The sequence below is a fragment of the Ranitomeya variabilis genome, chromosome 4 (genome assembly GCF_051348905.1).
Source record: "Ranitomeya variabilis isolate aRanVar5 chromosome 4, aRanVar5.hap1, whole genome shotgun sequence".
Lineage (NCBI taxonomy): Eukaryota > Metazoa > Chordata > Amphibia > Anura > Dendrobatidae > Ranitomeya > Ranitomeya variabilis.
The window spans coordinates 595,611,882-595,632,435 of record NC_135235.1 but is presented as its reverse complement, the minus strand read 5'-3'; positions in this window follow the sequence as shown (position 1 = coordinate 595,632,435).

The following is a 20,554-nucleotide window of genomic DNA, read 5'->3' as shown; positions in this document are numbered from 1 at the left end:
ACCTAAATCACCTAAGCAGACATAGGCAATTGTGGGAGAGGGGCGACACTAGGGACCCGGAAGAACTCCAGGCCTACCCGTCATACGGGTGCGTCCTAGCCATATCATCTGGGGGACGGAGAAGAACATCAGAACAGATACAAGTTGTGAGAAAGAACATCAAAAACAGACACGACAGTTGTGAGGACTATCCCGTGGTGCTCAGCAGGGAGGTACTACAACACACAGGCGCTAGAAGGTAGGCACTGATTTCCACCTGCAAAGGGAACTCTGGAGGTGCCTTCGGACCGGCCGGTCTCAGCCAGCCCTGTTAGCAGTACTCTGGATTGCGGATCCTGAAGCCTTCAGTAAAGAGGTAAAGAGACTGCAACCCTGTGTCCTCGTTATTCATCGCGACCTACACCACGCACCATCATCTCATCTTTCATTGGACACCCCTTAGCAGGGTCACAGACCGGGTCTAGCCACCGTGACAACCCCAAGACCGAGACAGAGAGGCCCAGTACCGAGTACCCCGCGGCCCTGCGTCTGGGGGCGCTCCATCATCATCTCTCGAGATCGCAGCATGGAGCGGACAGCGGAGCGTCGCGACCGGGAAAGGCCTGTTGTCGATCAGGGGGCCGACAGACGGTGAGTATATAATGATTTTTTATTTTTTTTATTATTTTTAACATTAGATGGTTTTACTATTCATGCCGCATAGGCAGCCTGAATAGTAAAAAGTTGGTCACACAGGGTTAATACTGTAGCTGCGGTAACGGACTGCATTACACCGCGGCATAACGCGTTTCGTTACCGCCGCCATTAACCCTGTGTGAGGGCAGACCGGAGGGGTGTATGCGGGCGCCGGGCAGGGAGTGCGGGGAGTAAGGAGCGGCCATTTTCTTCCGGACTGTGCACGTCGCTGATTGGTCGCGGCAGCCATGACAGGCAGCTGCCGAGACCAATCAGCGAACGAATAACTGTTACAGACAGAAGGACAGATGGAAGTACCCCTTAGACAATTATATACACTGTGTTCCAAATTATTATGCAAATTGGATTTCAGTGTCGTAAAGATTTAATTGTTTTGTTTTTCAAATAAACTTGTCGATGGTATTGTGTCTCAGGGCTCAATGGATCACTGAAATCAATCTGAAACACATGTGATAATTAGTTTTCCAGGTGATTCTAATTAAAGGAAAACTACTTAAAAATGATGTTCCACATTATTAAGCAGGTCACAGATTTCAAGCAATATCGGAAATAAAAAGGATCTCTCTCTTCCTGAAAAGCATCAAATAGTGCAATGCCTTGGTCAAGGGATGAAAACAATAGATATTTCCCGAAAACTTAAACGTGATCATCATACTGTGAAGAGATTTGTGGCTGAATCTGAGCACAGACGTGTTCGTGCTGATAAAGGCAGAATGAGGAAGGTTTTTGCCAGTCAAGTTAATCGGATTAAGAGAGCAGCTGTTAAAAAGCCATTACAAACCAGCAAACAGATATTTGAAGCTGCTGGTGCCTCTGGAGTCCCTCGAACTTCAAGGTGTAGGATCCTTCAAAGGCTTGCTGTGGTGCATAAACATACTATTCGGCCACCGCTAAACAGTTTTCACAAGCAGAAACGCTTGTAGTGGGCCCAGACATACATGAAGACTAATTTTCCAACAGTCTTGTTTACTGATGAGTGTCGAGCAACTGTGGATGGTCCAGATGGATGGAGTAGTGGATGGCCACCATGTCCCAACAAGGCTGCGATGTCAGCAAGGAGTGGAGGAGTCATGTTTTGGGCCGGAATCATGGGGAAACAGCTGGTAGGGCCCTTTAAGGTTCCTAAAGGTGTGAAATTGACCTCTGCAAAGTACATAAAGTTTCTGACTGACAACTTTCTTCCATGGTATAAAAAGGAGAAACGTGCCTTCAGGAGCAAAATCTTCTTCATGCATGACAACGCACCATCTGAAGCTGCAAAGAAAACCTCTGAGTCATTGGCTGCTATGGGCATAAAAGGAGATAAACTCATGGCGTGGCCACCATCTTCCCCTGACCTCAACCCTATAGAGAACCTTTGGAGTATCATCAAGCAAAAGATCTATGAGGGTGGGAGGCAGTTCACACCAAAACAGCAGCTCTGGGAGGCAATTCTGACTTCATGCAAAGAAATACAAGCAGAAACTCTCCAAAAATTCACAAGTTTAATGGATCCAAGAATTGTGAAGGTGATATCAAAGAAGGGCTCCTATGTTAACATGTAACTTGGCCTGTTAGGATGTTTTGGAGTTAAATAGCTTTTTTGTTCAGTGAATGTGACCTCCTAATGCTGCAAATTCCACAATTAAGCATTTTCAGTTCTTTAAAACATATCAAATGTTTAGAAATTCTACTGTGCATAATAATTTGGAACAGTGCATTTTGAGTTTTTATTCATTTTGGAGATTATACTGTTATCATTGGGAGGTTTCTCAATAAAATTCAATGTATAATCTAACGGGCGATGACTTTTATTAGACTGACTGTCATTTGCCCCGACCTGTTAGGAAAATCTGAGAAAAAGGTAATTTGCATAATAATTTGGAACATAGTGTAGTAGATGTGGGCATCATATCCCTGTTAAAAAAAAGAATTAAAATAAAAAATAGTTGTATACTCACCTTCCGTTGGCCCCGGATCCAGGTGAAGCGGTTACCGACGCTCCTCGCGCGCTCCGGTCCCAAGAGTGCATTGCGGTCTCGCGAGATGATGATGTAGCGGTCTCATGAGACCGCTACGTCATCATCTCGCGAGACCGCAATGCATGGAGCGGTCACCGGAGCGTCGCGAGGAGCGGGAAAGGCCGGTTCTGGATCCATGGGGCCGACGGACGGTGAGTATACAACGATTTTTTATTTTTTTTATTATTTTTATCATTAGATCTTTTAACTATTGATGCCGCATAGGTAGCATCAATAGTAAAAAGTTGGTCACACAGGGTTAATAGCAGCGGTAATGGAGTGCGTTACCCGCGGCATAACGTGGTCCGTTACCGCTGCCATTAACCCTGTGTGAGCGCTGACTGGAGGGGATTATGGAGCAGGCACTGACTGCGGGGAGGATGTAGTGGCCATTTTGCCGCCGGACTGTGCCCGTCGCTGATTGGTCGTGGCCGTTTTGCCGCGACCAATCAGCGACTTGGATTTCCATGACAGACAGAGGCCGCGACCAATGAATGTCCGTGACAGACAGACAGACAGAAAGACAGAAGGACAGACAGAAAGACGGAAGTGACCCTTAGACAATTATATAGTAGATAATGTTGTTTTTTAAGGGTTGTCTACGTCCTTCAGTCCTTTTTCTCCTTTTATATGGTTCCCCTAGGCATATGCAGCCTACTTTTCTCCCATTCCTCTAGCTTTGCAAAAGTGGTAGAGTGTCATCACACTGCATGTGCTCTGTTTTAAGTCTTAAAGGGGTTGGTCATCGATAGGATCCAGTATCTTTCTGCATGTATTTGAAGCTAAAAATCATTGTTGTAGTAAGATTTCATTCAAAATATTGCACCATTTGGGTTTTACAAGAGCATTGATTCACTGTACATTCAATTATTAATTCAGCTTCATCTTAACTGCTCCCTGCTTGTAACAGGTTTCTTCCTGTCAGCTTTTGCAAAAAGGAGGCAGAAGAGACAGTCTGAAGCTGCATCTTACAGCATACACCAAAACTCTAATTGTGTATACTAGGCTGTGTACTGTGTGCAGTCATGAAAATGTCAGGGTAACTGTATAACTCCAGCTTTGTATATCTTAACTTTTTATATGAATACTAGACAAGAGAAAAGACAATCCATATCCCAAACTAAATAAAATCAACTTATTGAAATTCAAAATAGAAAAAACTCGAGATAAAGCACCACTTCAGCATTTTTGTTTTATTTCAGCTCCGGAGTGATGCCGTTAATGTAAGTTCCATGCCCATAGTATTATATTTACCAGGTGCCATCTTCTGCTCTTCCTGGCGCAACTCCGATCCTGCTCACATGCTCTTAATGTAAATCTATGTGATCCTCATTCTGGCCTTGTTCTCGCTGTCATAGTCTTACATAGAGCATTGACCTCCAGTTCACGCAGTAAACACTGGAGGGACCTAGAAGGTCACAACTAACAGAAAACTACCAGAGCAGCACCGAGAACAGCACAATACAGCAGTTGGTAAATACATTACTAGGGGCAGGGGACATGCATTAGTGATACCTCTCCAGAGGTGAAATTTAAAAAAAAAAACGCCGAGGTGCTTTAAAAATATTTCAAAAATATAGTCCTTTTAGCCAGTCCCTATATATAGTATAGACCGATCCAATGACATCAAGTCGTATCCTCCAACATTTTAAACTTTTAATACATAGTGGTCTGCTTTCTTCTATAAGGTGAAAATGATGATATCAATTCACAGTGTTTACATAAAAAAAAACCTTAAAGTGTCAAAATTCTTGCTCAATGCAAATTGAGCAAAAATCTTTTGACTTTTGGCGCTTTCACGACAGTCCCAGCTAATTATGCCAAAGTGGGGGAGCATGGGTAGGAGGGAGATAGTGGCGCCCACTAACTTAATTCATAAAAGGTTACGCCACCTCAGTGGTGTAAAGAACATAAAAAGGATTTCCAGCACTTCATGAATGGACTTGAAAAACTTGCAACTTGTACTATAACCATGACTAAGACTTTACGGTTGAAACGCGTTATTTTTTGCTGAACAGACGCTACTTTTTATGTTCATGTTCCTAAAATATAAATGACAGATTTTTCAAATTCATTCACAGAGTTCTGGATATTTCTATATGTTCATTACCCACATGGTCATGTTACACCAGAGGGGACATACAGAGGAAAAAGGAAAATGGAGATGGGTGGTGAATGGAGAATGTCTGAGGTGCCAGGGGTTCTCTAATAGATTAATTAAAAGGAATCTGTCCGTAGGATAAACCCTTCTAAGCTGTCTATATGGGTATGTAGGTCATAGGAAGCTGAAGAAAATTATTCCTTGATATCTGTGATCTGATGTCTTATTCCAGAGAAATCCATGTTTTTTTCAACATGTAAATGAGCTGTTAGGATCTATGGGCTGGACATAGATCTCCCTGAGAATCTGCTTCCAGAGCTAATTTTAACCCCTTTCTGACATGGGACATAATAGTATACTGATGTCGGACTCCCCCTGTTTGGTGCATGCTTCGGCGCTGAGCCCGCACCTTTACGGCACATGTTAGCTGATATATACAGCTGACATGTGCCCGCAAAAGCCGCGGGTGGAATCACGATCCACCTGCGGTTGTTAACTAGTTAAATCCCGTCCATCGGTGACCCGCGATCATGTGACGGGGTCACCAATGGGTTGACATGACAACCAGAGGTCTCCAGCAGACCTCTATAGTTGTCATAGAAAGATTGCTATGAACGCCACCAGGTGGTCAGCGCTCTTAGCAAGTGAGCATTTCTACTACACACAGGTGATCTGACCATCGCCTGTATGTAGCAGAGCCGATCGGACAAGTGCAGCTTCTAGTCTCCCATGGAGACTAATGAAACATGTAAAAAGTAAAAAAAAAAAAAGTTTTTACAAATATTTAAAAATATATATAAAAGTTCAAATCACCCCCTTTCGCCCATTCAAAATAAAATAAAAAAAACAAACATGCACATATTTAGTATTGCCGCATTCAAAATCACCCGATCTATCAATATAAAAAAAGAATGAACCCAATCGTTAAACAGCGTAACAAGAAAAAAAGTCAAAACGCCTGAATTACGTTTTTTGGTCGCCGCAACATTCAATTAAAATGCAATAGCGTATCTGCACCAAAATGGTATCAATAAAAACATCAGCTCGGCACACAAAAAAATAAGCCCTCACCCAACCCGATATCACGAAAAATGAAGATGTTACGGGTCTCGGAAAATGTCGGAATTTTTTTTCACCAGTTAAATAAAAAAGAACCTATACATGCTTGGTGTCTATGAATGCATAATGCCCTGTAGAACAGGGGTGGGCAATTAATTTTCCTGAGGGGCCATATAAGAGACCGTGAATGTTGTCAAGGGCCGAACCAATAGGCCGAAATTAATTCTACTCAATATTAATATCAATATATTATAATTACATGTATATTATTGATAATTATATTATTTATTGTATCACTTAATATTGAGCAGAATTAAGTATGCTGACATCTTCCTAAATACCGTTTGAACCCAAGTACAGCCCCTTCTGTATATCATATGAGCCCCCCTTATATACTGTAAGAGCCCCCACACAGCCTCACTATATACAGCATGAGCCCCACACAGCCTCACTATATACAGCATGAGCCCCACACAGCCTCACTATATACAGCATGAGCCCCACACAACCTCTCTCTCTCTCTCTCTCTCTCTCTCTCTCTCTCTATATATATATACATATATATATATATATATATATATATATATATATATACTGTATGAGCCCTACACAGCCTCCCTATATATACTGCATGAGCCCTACACAGCCTCCCTTTATATACTGCATGAGCCCTACACAGCCTCCCAATATACTGCATGAGCCCCATACAGACTCCCTATATACTGCATGAGCCCCACACAGCCTCCCTATATACTGCATGAGCCCCACACAGCCTCCCCATATACAGTGTGAGCCCCACACAGCCTCCCCATATATACAGCATGAGCCCCACACAGTATCCCAAGCATGAGCCCCACACAGCACAAGCCCCACACAGCCTCCCCATCATGCGGCGCCTATAGCCTCCCCTTGTGTAGCACGACACCCCCATAGCCTCCCCATGTGCAGCATGATGACCCCATTGCTTCCCCATGTGCAACACGATGCCCCCATAGCATCCCCATGTGTAGCACGACGCCCCCATAGACTCCCCATGTGTGGCACTGGAGCGCCCGCTGGAGTCGTGGGGTACTCAGGCCGGGCAGGTCTTCAAGGGGATTGTCACGGCAGTAGTGACCCGATCTGTGGCCCTGGGCATCCAATAAAAGTGAATTGAAAGGGGAATAAAGTTTACGGGAAATTAGTTCGTGATGTCACCTGAGGTGTTTGGCAATGGATAGCCGACGCTGCTTAAGGGGACCACTGGGGCTGATGGTGACGCAGTTGGGATGGTTCTGTTCCCCACAAGTGGAGCGGGGTCCCAGGGATACCGGTATAGTTGGTAAGGGATTGTAGATGTTGGGGTGCAGGACTGAGGGTGCAGGAAATGACTGGAGGACACAACGACTGCAGTTCCCTTTACCTTTACTTGTTAGTTGCAGGTGCAGCTCGGGGCACAGATAACAGGTAATGATGGGGTCCAGGCAGCCTGAAAGCAACTTAGGATCCACCTAACCAGGTGGGTTTGGAGGCCTTCCTTCTGCGCTGTTCTCTTAGGTCCTTGCTGCTTTCAGCTCTGCTCAAGTCCCTCTTCTGCGTGTTGCTTCTAACCTGTATGACAGACAGCGTTAGCCTATCACGAGCACTGCCTTTTCACTGGCAGTGCTGGGGCTCTTGATCTGCTGTGGTGCACCCACACAGCCAAGGACCCTGGAGTCCTATTTTGTCAGTGCTCTGTTCTGGAGTGAGCTTGCTTACAGCTCCACTCCCCAGGTTCTCCTCGTCTTCCCTCCTCTCCTCTGAGACTCAGACTACCGACTAACTAACTCCGCCTCCAGGCCAAAACCTATAGGGAAGCTCCCCTGAAATCAGGTGCTAGAGATCCCCCTTCTGGTCTGGAGTCAGGAATGTGTTCGATGCTGGTGTTACCTGGTAAGTGGACCCCTCCTTGCTTCCAGGCATGACATCATGCATCACCCCCTGTGAGGGAGGCAATGCCACTGTGGCAACCGGACACCTGGGGGGGCCACAGCACAATGCCCCTATAGCCTCCCCATGTGTAGCATGACACCCCCATAGCCTCCTCTTGTGCAGCACGAGGCCCCCATAGACTCCCCTTTTGGAGCACAACACCCCTATAGCCTCGCCATGTGCAGCACAACACCCCCATAGCCTCCCCATGTGCAGCACAACACCCCCATAGAATCCCCATGTGCAGCACGATGCCGCCATAGCCCCCCATGTGCATCACAAGGCCCCCATAGCCTCCCCTTGTGTAGCAGGATGCCCCCATAGCCTCCCCATGTGCAGCACAATATCCCCATAGCCTCCCCTTGTGCAGCACATCACCCCCATAGCCTCCCCTTCTGCAGCACAACACCCCCATAGCCTCCCCTTGTGCAGCACGACACCCCATAACCTCCCCTTGTGCAGCACATCACCCCCATAGCCTCCACATGTGCAGCACAACACCCCATAGTCTCCCCTTGTGCAGCACAACACCCCCATAGCCTCCCGTTGTGCAGCACAACACCCTCATAGCCTCCCCATGCCCAAAAAAATGAACACCACATACTCACCTTGGTCCTGTTCCCTGGCACTCTGCTTGTCTCCCTGCCTCCGGGGTTCTGACTCTCCGCAGCACACAGCTGACACGATGAAATTACATCATCACGTCAGCTGTTTCACACACTGATTGGCGGAGGAAGTGGACGGAAGCCCCTCCTCCACCAATGAAGGCAATACAGATGGAGACAGTGAGCGGATGGGCACGGTGCGGCCTGTGAACCTCTGTTTTCCAGCCCCTCGGCTTTCTCAGTCCATGGGCCGGACTGAGACAGCCAAAGGGCCGTATGTGGCTCACAGGCTGCACTTTGCCCAGGTTTGCTGTAGATTCATAATGGCAGGTCAGTTTTAGCATTTATTGATCATGGTAAAAAAAAAAAAAAACAAAAAAACTGTGGGATTGCACTTTTTTGCAATTTCACAGCACTTGGAATTTTTTTTTTTACCATTTTCAAGTACACTATATGTTAAAACCAATAGTGTCGTTCAAAAGTAGAACTTATCCCGAAAAAAAACATGACCATTTTGACCAAAAAATTAAAAAGTTATAGCTCTGGGAAGAAAGGGAGCAAAAAATGAAAATGCAAAACCAAAAATACCTCTGGTCGCTAAGGGGTTAAATGAAAGGGGCGTTACCAAGGTGAGACATTTAGATCAGGAGAGCAGACTATCAGTCATTACATGTCTCACACTGGTAATACTGCCTTTCATTTAAAATAATCTCTGGAGGCAGATTCTCAGAGAGATCTACACTGTGCGCAGAATTATTAGGCAAGCTGTATTTTAGAGGACTATTTTTATTATTGATTAACAACTATGTTCTCAATCAACCCAAAAGACTCAAATATCAAAGCTTAATATTTTTGGAAGTTGGAGTGGGTTTTTTTAGATTTGGCTATCTTAGGAGGATATCTGTCTGTGCAGGTAACTATTACTGTACATAATTATTAGGCAACTTAATAAAAACCAAGTAAATTTCCATTTCACTTGTTTATTTTCACCAGGTAAACCAATATAACTGCACAAAATTTAGAAATAAACATTTCTGACATGCAAAAACAAAACCCAAAAAATTAGTGACCAATATAGCCACCTTTCTTTATGATGACACTCAGCAGCCTTCCATCCATAGATTCTGTCATTTGCTTGATCTGTTTACGATCAACATTGCGTGTAGCAGCCACCACAGCCTCCCAGACACCGTTCCGAGAGGTGTACTGTTTTCCCTCCCTGTAGATCTCACATTTTTTGAGGGACCACAGGTTCTCTATGGGGTTCAGATCAGGTGAACAAGGGGGCCATGTCATTATTTTTTCTTCTTTGTTCACCTAAGCTCTGCTGTGGCATGCCTCCGCACTGACTCTGTAACTGCAGAGTGCGCCGCACACCTCTCTCTGCTCTCACCGCCGGAGGGAAACGGAGAGCACTTTCCCGCGCTTCCTGCTCACTGCCCAGCTTAGCCACGCCCCCTCTACCCGGGTCATGGAACCTGTCCGGTCCCCCATTCTTTCCCACTGGCAACGCTGGACACAGGCTCGACAGTTCTGGACCCGGCATGACGTAGGTACCCACAGCCCGGTCTTCCTCCTTACACTGCCCCTATACAAAATATCTCCTGCGCACTGCCTCTGTGCAAAATATGCCCCCACAATGCCCCTCTGCAAAATTTCTCCTGCGCACTGCCCCTGTGTAAAATATCCCCCCACACTGCCCCTGTGCAAAATATCCCCCCACACTGCCCCTCTCCAAAATATCACCCCCAACCAGCCACTCTGCAAAATATCCCCCGCATACTGCCCTTTGGCAAAATATCCCACCAAACAGTCCCTCTGCAAAATATTCCCCTCACATTGTCCCTCTTAATAAAGTAACACACTGCCTCATGCAAAATTGTTACCTCTTTCACAATTATCCCCACTGTATGTGCCCTCACAGTAACATTAAACCCTCCCCCCACATTTACAATGATAAGGCATTTAATATTTGGCTCTTTGTTGGACTGTTTAAAATTGCCATGCTGTCTCCGCTCCTCTGCAGCACTTCGGTATTGAGGTGCCAGCAGCAGTGTGATAACGTCGGCTGCATGCGTTCTGACCTCATCACACTGATGCACATCAGGGCTGCGACTGATGGGAGCTTCTCTGTCCCATGTCAAATGTATTTGCATCTGAAAATGAATATAAAGCAGTGTCTCCTGAACAGATCTGCAGGCTGCACAACATACCTCGGCTGGCCACATGCATATGTTGGGCAGGCTTGGCCTAAAGGGTAATGTCTATACTTGTGGAGTCTGACATGCTAGTGTAAGGAGACTTATAGGCTATGCGGTGGTCTTCTAGGAAATCCCAGAGGAGCATTGCATGGCCTATAAATCTCCCTACACAGGCATGTCAGGCATGTCACTTTATAGAAGGAGAGACATTACCCCTTGGGCCCCAGTCAGAGGCCTTTCAAAAAGCCAGATCTCATGATTTGCACTGAGGAGGAGCAACACACTGAAACACATGGCTGCAAATTGTGATTCTGGTTTAGATTTTATCTTAAATCATGTGGCAAAACTCATTATACGGTAGATATTGACTTTTAGGATTACTACTTCCAATAGGTGACACTAGAGTTTTAGTACTTTTCCTTTTTGAAGAGGCAATTTGCATATCTAGAGCTAATTGTATGTTTATCAGGTGCAGAGGTTACAACCTCTACTGGGCCCACATGACTAGGGATTTGTGCAGGCATAGTGGCATTTCATTTAATTTTTGCATTCTGTGCAAGTCTGGGTGTGGCCTCCTTTTTCTGAGCTGAAAATTAAATTTGAAGGGTTCCCCAGACTGGTGTCCACTGGTTGGGACCCGGTCCTTTTGTCTGCCCTTATTCACACACTGAGGTCAACTCTGACACATGGTAAGGTTTAATATTAGACAGTGTAGGACCGTCCCAATCAGAGTCACTTTGTCGATGGTGGGATGGCTTTTATGCTATTTTTGATCAAAAAAAGGTTGAGGGGTTTCTTGCATCTCCTGAGGAACCAGAGGGGAGGCCGCTGTACACAGCTAACCAGGAGAGGGAACGTGTGAGGGATAAGAGGACCGAGGGTGAGGAAATTTAAAGGATGTGCACGAAGCGGAAATAAGGAGAAAGAAGGAGAATAATAAATGAAACAAGAATAATCTCCCACCAATCTAACTTGAGGAGAAAGAAAAGTTGCTGTGAAGGCAGACAAAAAAAACAAACAGAGGAAACACAAATGGTGTTTACCTAGCAATGAAAATCACTTCCTTGAAGAGCTTGAACTCTTAAGGACTAACTCACTTAGAAATATAACCAGCAAGGAAATGTAGTGAAGGGAGAATATATGTAGCCCAACCCAGAATGTGACAGGGCAACTAAAATGAGAAACACCTGAAGGAGGAGCAAACCAATAAAGGATAAATAAAGGCAATATTAACCATCAGCATAAGATAGAGAAGAAAAGGGCGATAGCTCAGCAGACAGGAGAACCAGCGACCACAGAGCAAGAGGTCACTAGACTGAATCCCCAAACAGACGCGTGAAAGTAATATTCTTCATTTTTTATGTTCGACACTTTTCTGCTATAGATCATAAATGAAATGCAGAAACTATAGAAAAAGATCGATCCTCTATAGTATTAATGTTTTTTTTATAAATCTCCTGCAGCCATTAGCCCTGTAATGACCATGTGTTGTAACCTATAGATTTTTTGTGTTGTTTTTATATCCTTTTTGTGACTTAAGGCCTACATTTCTAACAGGAATCTGTCATCAGGTTTTCTTAACATAAACTAAAGCCACCAACTTTAATGCCTTTTTTATAGCAGTCTACCAACCTGTATATGTCACTAATTACCTCTGCATTTCCAAAACAAATACCTTGTAATATCCCCCCATACAAAGAGGTCCTGTCCGATGGTTGATGCTGGTCTTGCTCAGCCCCTCTTCTATCCTCACAATCACCATCCTCCTTCCCTGCTACATGACATGTCTGACATAATCCCCACAGAACCTCCAATCTCCTTCCTGTACAGGCGCACTTCTCTCTGCCCTGCAGAGGCCAGAGCAAAGTATTGTAATGTGCATGCACCAGGAGAGGACAAAGAGAGCTGATGACCATTAGGTAAAGTCAGCAGTGCACATGTGGATTACTGTAATTTGCACTGAACTCAGCAGGCAGAGAGAAGTGCACCTGCCTGGGGTCGCTATGTAGATGACATAGGACATGACATCCACATGAAGCAAGGTAGGAGGAAATAGAGGCAGCGCGGAGCAAGACAAGCAACGCCCATCAGACTAGACTGCGCCATATGGGCGGATGAGACTTATCTCTAAACACCAAGACAATGTGCCTGTAAAGCAGAAGAATACCATTTAGATCTTTAGACAGAAAAAAAAATATGTCACATTTTTAGAAATGCTGGACTACAGCTACAGCTATGAGTTTGAATGCCAGGACAGACACAATTTAAAAAAAAATAATTAATTGACCATTGAGCTCGTGGAGGTGACCATAATTTTTGGTCCAAGTATGATCCAACAAAATGTCAGATTGCACTCAAACCTATTCTAGTTTATGGGGCCATGCACATGTCTAATATTTTCCTCAGACAGAGGAAAAATTTGCAGCATGCCTGATACGCATTCAATATACGAATCGCACTTGGTCATGCAAGTCAATGAGCCTGTGGAAGAAGTCGGAGCTTACTTGGATCACATCTGGGCACAGTCCGATACCCATGGACAGAATGGAGAAGGATGAGAAATTTTTATGTCTGTCTTCTCTTCCAAGAAAATCGGAGCACACAGGAATCACATTTTGATCAAACTTTGATCTGGGGAGTGTGATCAAAGTTTCAGTAGCATATATGGTCTTATGACCTTAGCCATATATTGTATTAATTCATCTACTGATCAGAGAGAGACACACAGGGAGCCCTTCACTTAACATTTGAGAAGAAGTGAAAAAATGGAGTGATCACAGCAGGGGTGGACATATCATTGGAGCAACTTGTGCAGCCGCATAGGGATTGAGAGGTAAGAGAGATCATTTCTACCTCCAAATCATGTGAAATTGTGCATCATGAGGAGCTATTGGACTACAAAGGGCCTATGTATTGTTCTTGCACAGTTTATCACAGCGTCTGAACAAGTTGTAGTGGTACTGGGGCCCCCTACCCACTAGGGCCTCCTTGCCTGCTGGGCCCATGTGCAGCTAAAACTACTGCACATGTGATGTATTACATTTCAGATCCTTAATCAGCACTTGGTGCCATTAGAAGACCTGGGAACCTTCTTAAAATTCTATTTATTCATATTAAGTCAAGTAAAAATTGATCCATTGAGCCATCTTAGGTCACAGCTCTTTGCATGGGCAGGAGACAGAACATGGACCCAACCGTGTACTGAACGCTCTCTACCTGGTTTTATCTGTTGTATATCCCGAAATTTAGCAAAGACCATTTTAATTCCAAGGCCTGATGACTTTGTCAGACTTGAGCTCAATCAGATGACTACATTTAGCTGCCTGGAAGAGACGAGAGAAGATTAATTCAGCTCTTTTAATTTATGCCATTTCCAAATGATGTGAGCCCAGTAAAGGCATCTACCATTCAGTTCTGTAATTACGTATCGCATAATAATTGCATGTAATTTCAGGCTGGATTTGGCTTTCTGTCTCATCCTTACAATGTAGTAATCTATCCAGGGATTAAACCTGCTGCTTGGATTGTAACATGTTAGCCTGTTAGTAACAGCTCAGATTAAAATGTTACTGGAACAAAACGTACCCTTTGGGATTTTAGCTGCTTCCAGATCACGAAGACTTTGGTAATAGTGATGATAGGAGTAGTTATTCTACATCTCAGCATTCTTTGAGTAATACTGTAATATTTAGCCTATATGCACCTTACAGTGTCTTTCTTGCCGTTTTACCCTCATGAGTATGCCAATATGCATGCTTCCCACACTGGCAGGTTGTGTTTACAGAAAATATCCAAAAACAAAGCGGAGTTCAAAAACTTTGAGTTTTTATTAGTTATGTGGACACAGCTTCTTTTTTTCAGGCGGATTCTACCTGGAACCTGCCTGAAAAAAAAAACACTAAAAAAAAGCTACAAAGAATGAGAATAATGCATAGCAGTGTAAGGCCAGTCTCACACGTCCAGATAATTCCGGTACCGGAAAAATCGGTACCGGAGTTATCCGTGTCCGTGTGCTCACGTGGCACATCAGTGTGGCACATGTGCGTCAGCCATGTGCCGCCCGTGTGCCGACTGAGGACCACACGGACCGTGCAGGAGACAGCGCTAGAGTTAAGCGCTGTCCCCCCTGCGTGTGGTGCTGAAGCCGGAATTCATTCCTTCTCCCCAGCAGCCTTCACTGGAGAGAAGGAATGAAAAATCAATGTTTTTTTATTTTTTGTGGTTAAAATAAATTTCCTGGTTACCCCTGTGGGAGGTGGAGCCGCATATTCATCACTGTAATGAGCGGCACCACGTGACCGCTCATACAGGACAAGCTGCGGCGCTGAGAGGAAGCATCGCGGGAGCATCGCGGGAGCTGGGTGAGTATTTTAATGCCAGTGGGCGGGCGCACATATGGTGGGAGGCGGGATGTAACCAGGAAATTTATTTTAACCACAAAAAATAAAAAAACATTGATTTTTCATTCCTTCTCTCCAGCGAACGCTGCTGGGGAGAAGGAATGAATTCCGGCTTCAGCACCACACGCAGGGGGGACAGCGCTTAACTCTAGCGCTGTCTCCTGCAACATCCGTGTGGTACTCAGTCGGCACACGGGCGGCACACGGACAGCATCCGTGTGCGGTACGTGTTTACACGGACCCATTGACTTTAATGGGTCTGTGTCATCCGTGCGCTCCCGTGAACACTGACATGTCTCCGTGTTTTGCACACGGACACACGGTCCGTGAAAACACACTGACAGGTGCAGAGACACATTGATTTTAATGTGTCTACGTGAGTCAGTGTCTCCGGTACGTGAGGAAACTGTCACCACACGTACTGGAGCCACTGACGTGTGAAACAGGCCTAAAACTGACTTGCCATGCAAGTTTCAGGCTTCAAAAGCAAGGAGGTGGTTAGAAGAAGCAGCATGTTAGTTCTTTTGGGCAGCCTCTGCTTGGAAGGTGTTTAACCTTTTCATCATCTTGAGATTTTTTTGTTTTTTGCTCCCCTTCTTCTCAGAGCCATAACTTTTTTATATTCCATCAATTTTGAATTACACTATTGATATTACCATATAGTGTACTGGAAAACAAGAAAAAACATTCTAAGTGAAATTGAAAAAAAAGTGTTTGGTTTTTTTTATTTACCATGTTCACTAAATGCTAAAATTGACCTGCCATTATGATTCTCCACTTCATTGCAAGTTCATAGACACCAGACATGTCTAGGTTCTTTTTTATTTAAGTGGTGAAGCAAAAATCCGGAGTATGTAAGAAAATTAAAAAGGTGCCATTTTCCAAGACCCGTAGCGTCTTCACTTTTCTTTTTGTGATCTGGGGCTGGTTGAGCGCTTGTTTTTGCGCGCCGAGCAGACATTTGTATTAATACCATTTTGGGGTATATATAATGTTTTTATCACCTGTTATTGCATTTTATTGCAATGTTGCGGTGGACAAAAAAACTGCAATTCTGGTGTTTTGATTTTATTTTTCGTTATGCCATTTACCAAATTACCGGATTAATTTTTTTTTTATTTCGATAGATTGGGCATTTATGAACTCAGCAATACCAAATATGTGCAATTTATTTGGTTTTATTTTTTTTATTTTGAATCGAGCAAAAGGGGGTGATTTGAACTTTTAGATTTTTTAAATATTTTTTTTAAATATATTTTTTTTACTTTTCACTTGCTTCAATAGTCTCCTTAGGAGACTTAAAGCTACGATCTTCTGATCTCTTGTGCCACACATAGCTGGGCTTGAGCCCTGCTATGTGTAGCAGAAATCATCATCTCCTATGAACACCGGCCACGTGCCAGCGTTCATAGGAGATGTACAATGACAAGCACGGGGTTCTTCTACAGGCCCCAGGCAGTCATGACAACCCATTGGCCATGTGACAGGGGCGCCGATGGGCTGGTTTTATGACGCGTTTCTGGTTTCATGGTCAGAGATTGACAGTGGCATTTAACATGTTACCAGCTGTGGGTGGATCGTGATTCCACCTGCTGCTGTTAGGGGCACATGACAACTGATCAAATCAGCTGTCATGTGCAAGAAAAGATGCGGGCTTAGCGCCGAAACCCGCATCCAAAGGAAGGAAACGACCTTGAACGTAGCTATACATCCAAGGTTGTACAGGAGCTAAAATTTAAATGAACAAAGATGCCACAAAAACGCCAGAGAAAACACCAATGATAACACTGAAGGAAAAACACCACTGGCATTTTCCTAAAAGTATCTTTACTTTGGAAAACTCAACGTGTACGCCAGGGTCCAAGAGACAATTTGTGCATATGCCCTTAAAGGGGTTTCCTTCCTAAGAGTACAAGTCTGCAGTCATTCTTTATGACTGCAGACTTATGAATCCTCACAAGTCTGGTGCCGGCGCCAGGAGCAGGCAGTCACAGGACTGCAAGTGTGCGATTTCCATGCTCCAGACCACATTCCAACTAGATGTGTTCGGAATCGCTCAGTTAATTTGCATTGAGCGAGGCTGGACACATCTAGTCGGCATGTGATTGCATGTATGCAAATTGCTTGCACCATGGTCCACGTGCTGTGAGGATCCACAAGTCTTAAAAAGAGTTTTTGCTCTGAAAAATTAAGCAAAAATAACTCAGTATGAACAGACACATACATAGTAACAAACCAAGCTACTGATGTGTCTACTTTGACACGGTGTAACAAAGTTTCAGTGATTAGAAGTATTAGGCCTCTAGGTTTTCAGCTTTTCGATGTAAATCATGAATCTTTCTATTCTGTGACAGCAGAGATCTTAAAGTTAGAGAAGAGTGGAAAAATGTAAACATAAATGTCCATTAACCCCTTCCCGACCCATGACGCCACGTAGGCGTCATGAAAACCCGTGCCAATCCGACCCATGACGCCTATGTGGCGTCATGGAATGATCGCGTCCCTGCAGATCGGGTGAAGGGGTTAACTCCTATTTTACCCGATCTGCAGGGAGAGGGGGAGTGGTACTTCAGCCCAGGGGGGGTGGCTTCACCCCCCCGTGGCTACGATCGCTCTGATTGGCTGTTGAAAGTGAAACTGCCAATCAGAGCGATTTGTAATATTTCACCTAAAAAACTGGTGAAACATTACAATCCAGCCATGGCCGATGCTGCAATATCATCGGCCATGGCTGGAAAACCTGAAGTGACCCCCCCCCACCCCACCGATCGCCCTCCCCAGTGCTCCGTTATGGGGTCCGGTCCCCTCCGTCCTGTGCTCCGCTCCCCCGTCCTCCTGCCCGCTCCCCCCCTGCTCCTATGTCACCCCCCGGTGCTCCGACGCACCCCCCCGTGCCCCGATCTCCCCCCCCTTATACTTACCGAGGCTCCCGGTGTCGGTCCGTCTCCTCGCTGGGCGCCGCCATCTTCCAAAATGGCGGGCGCATGCTCAGTGCGCCCGCCGAATCTGCCGGCCAGCAGATTCATTACAAGTACATTTTGATCGCTGTGGTAGGTTCTATCACAGCGATCAAAATAAAAAAATAATAAATAAACCCCCCCCCCTTTATCACCCCCATAGGTAGGGACAATCATAAAATAAAGAAAATATTTTTTTTTCTTTTTCCACTAGGGTTAGGGTTAGATCTAGGGTTAGAACTAGGGGTAGGGTTAGGGGTAGGGTTAGGGTTACGGGTAGGGTTAGGGTTAGGGGTAGGGTTATGGCATGTGCACACAGAGCGGATCGGCCGCGGATCCGCAGCGGATCGGCCGCGGATCGGCAGCGGATCCGCAGCGGATCGGCAACGGATCGGCAGCGGATCGGCCGTGGATCCGCAGCGGATCGGCAGCGGATCGGCAGCGGATCGGCCGCGGATCCGCAGCGGATCCGCAGCGGATCCGCAGCGGATCCGCAGCGGATTGGCCACGGATCCGCAGCGGATCGGCAGCGGATTGGCCGCGGATTGGCCGCGGATCCACAGCGGATTGGCCGCGGATCCGCAGCGGATTGGCAGCGGATTGGCCGCGGATCCGCAGCGGATTGGCCGCGGATCCGCAGCGGATTGGCCGCTGCGAATTCGAAGCAGTTTTCCATCAGGTTTACAGTACCATGTACACCTAAGGAAAACCAAATCCGCTGTGCCCATGGTGCGGAAAATTCCGTGCAGAAAAGCTGCGTTGTATTTTCCGCAGCATGTCAATTCTTTGTGCGGATTCCGCAGCGTTTTACACCTGTTCCTCAATAGGAATCCGCAGGTGAAATCCGCACAAAAAAACACTGGAAATCTGCTGTAAATCCGCAGGTAAAACGCAGTGCCTTTTACCTGCAGATTTTTCTGCAGCGTCGTATAAGTATCGCTCCAGCGTCGTATACTGCGGTCACACGTTGCAATACACGGCGCTGGAGCGATAATTTCATGACGTATTTGCGATGTAGAAGCCGTTGGTTACTGTGCGCACATCGTATACAACCTGTGTCACACAATGCAATCATGCCGCCACAGCGGGACACTAGACGACGAAAGAAAGTTTCAAACGATCTGCTACGACGTACGATTCTCAGCGGGGATCCGGATCGCAGTAGCGTGTCAGACACAACGATATCGTAAATGCATCGCTGGAACGTCACGAATCGTGCCGTTGTAGCGATCAAAATTGCACTGTGTGACGGTACCCTTAGGGTTAGGGTTGGAATTAGAGTTAGGGTTGGAATTAGGGCTAGGGTTTGAAATAGGGTTAAGATTAGGCTTGTGGTTAGGGTTACGGATAGGGTTAGGGGTGTGTTGGGGTTACAGTTAGGGTTGGGATTAGGGTTACGGTTGGGATTAGGGTTAGGATTAGGGTTGGAATTAGGGTTACGGGTGTGTTGCGGTTAGGGTTGTGGTTAGGGGTGTGTTGGGGTTAAGGTTGTGATTAGGGTTATGGCTACAGTTGGGATTAGGATTAGGGGTGTGTTGGGGTTAGTGTTGAAGTTAGAATTGAGGGGTTTCCACTGTTTAGGCACATCAGGGGTCTCCAAACGCAACATGGCGCCACCATTGATTCCAGCCAATCTTGCGTTCAAAAAGTCAAATGGTGCTCCCGCCCTTCCAAGCCCCGACGTGCGCCCAAACAGTGGTTTACCCCCACATTTGGGGTACCAGCGTACTCAGGACAAACTGGGCAACAACTGTTGGGGTCCAATTTCTCCTGTTACCCTTGCAAAAATAAAAAATTACTTGCTAAAACATAATTTTTGAGGAAAGAACAATTATTTTTTATTTTCACGGCTCTGCGTTATAAACTTCTGTGAAGCACTTGGGGGTTGAAAGTGCTCACCACACATCTAGATAAGTTCCTTCGGGGGTCTAGTTTCCAAAATGGGGTCACTTGTGGGGTGTTTCTACTGTTTAGGCACATCAGGGGCTCTGCAAATGCAATGTGACGCCCGCAGACCATTCCATCAAAGTCTGCATTTCATATGTCACTACTTCCCTTCCGAGCCCTGACGTGTGCCCAAACAGTGGTTTACCCCCACATATGGGGTATCAGCGTACTCACAACAAACTGGGCAACAAATATTGGGGTCCAAATTCTCCTGTTACCCTTGTGAAAATAAAAAATTGCTTGCTAAAACATCTTTTTTTAGGAAAGAAAAATGATTTTTTATTTTCACGGCTCTGCGTTGTAAACTTCTGTGAAGCACTTGGGGGTTGAACGTGCTCACCACACATCTAGATAAGTTCCTTGGGGGGTCTAGTTTCCAAAATGGGGTCACTTGTGGGGGGTTTCTACTGTTTAGGCATATCAGGGGCTCTGCAAACGTAACATGATGCCCGCAGACCATTCCATCAAAGTCTGCATTCCAAAACGTCACTACTTCCCTTCCGAGCCCCGGCATGTGCCCAAACAGTGGTTTACCCCCACATATGGGGTATCAGCGTACTCAGGAGAAACTGGACAACAACTTTTGGGGTCCAATTTCTCCTGTTACTCTTGCAAAAATAAAAAAATTCTGGGCTAAA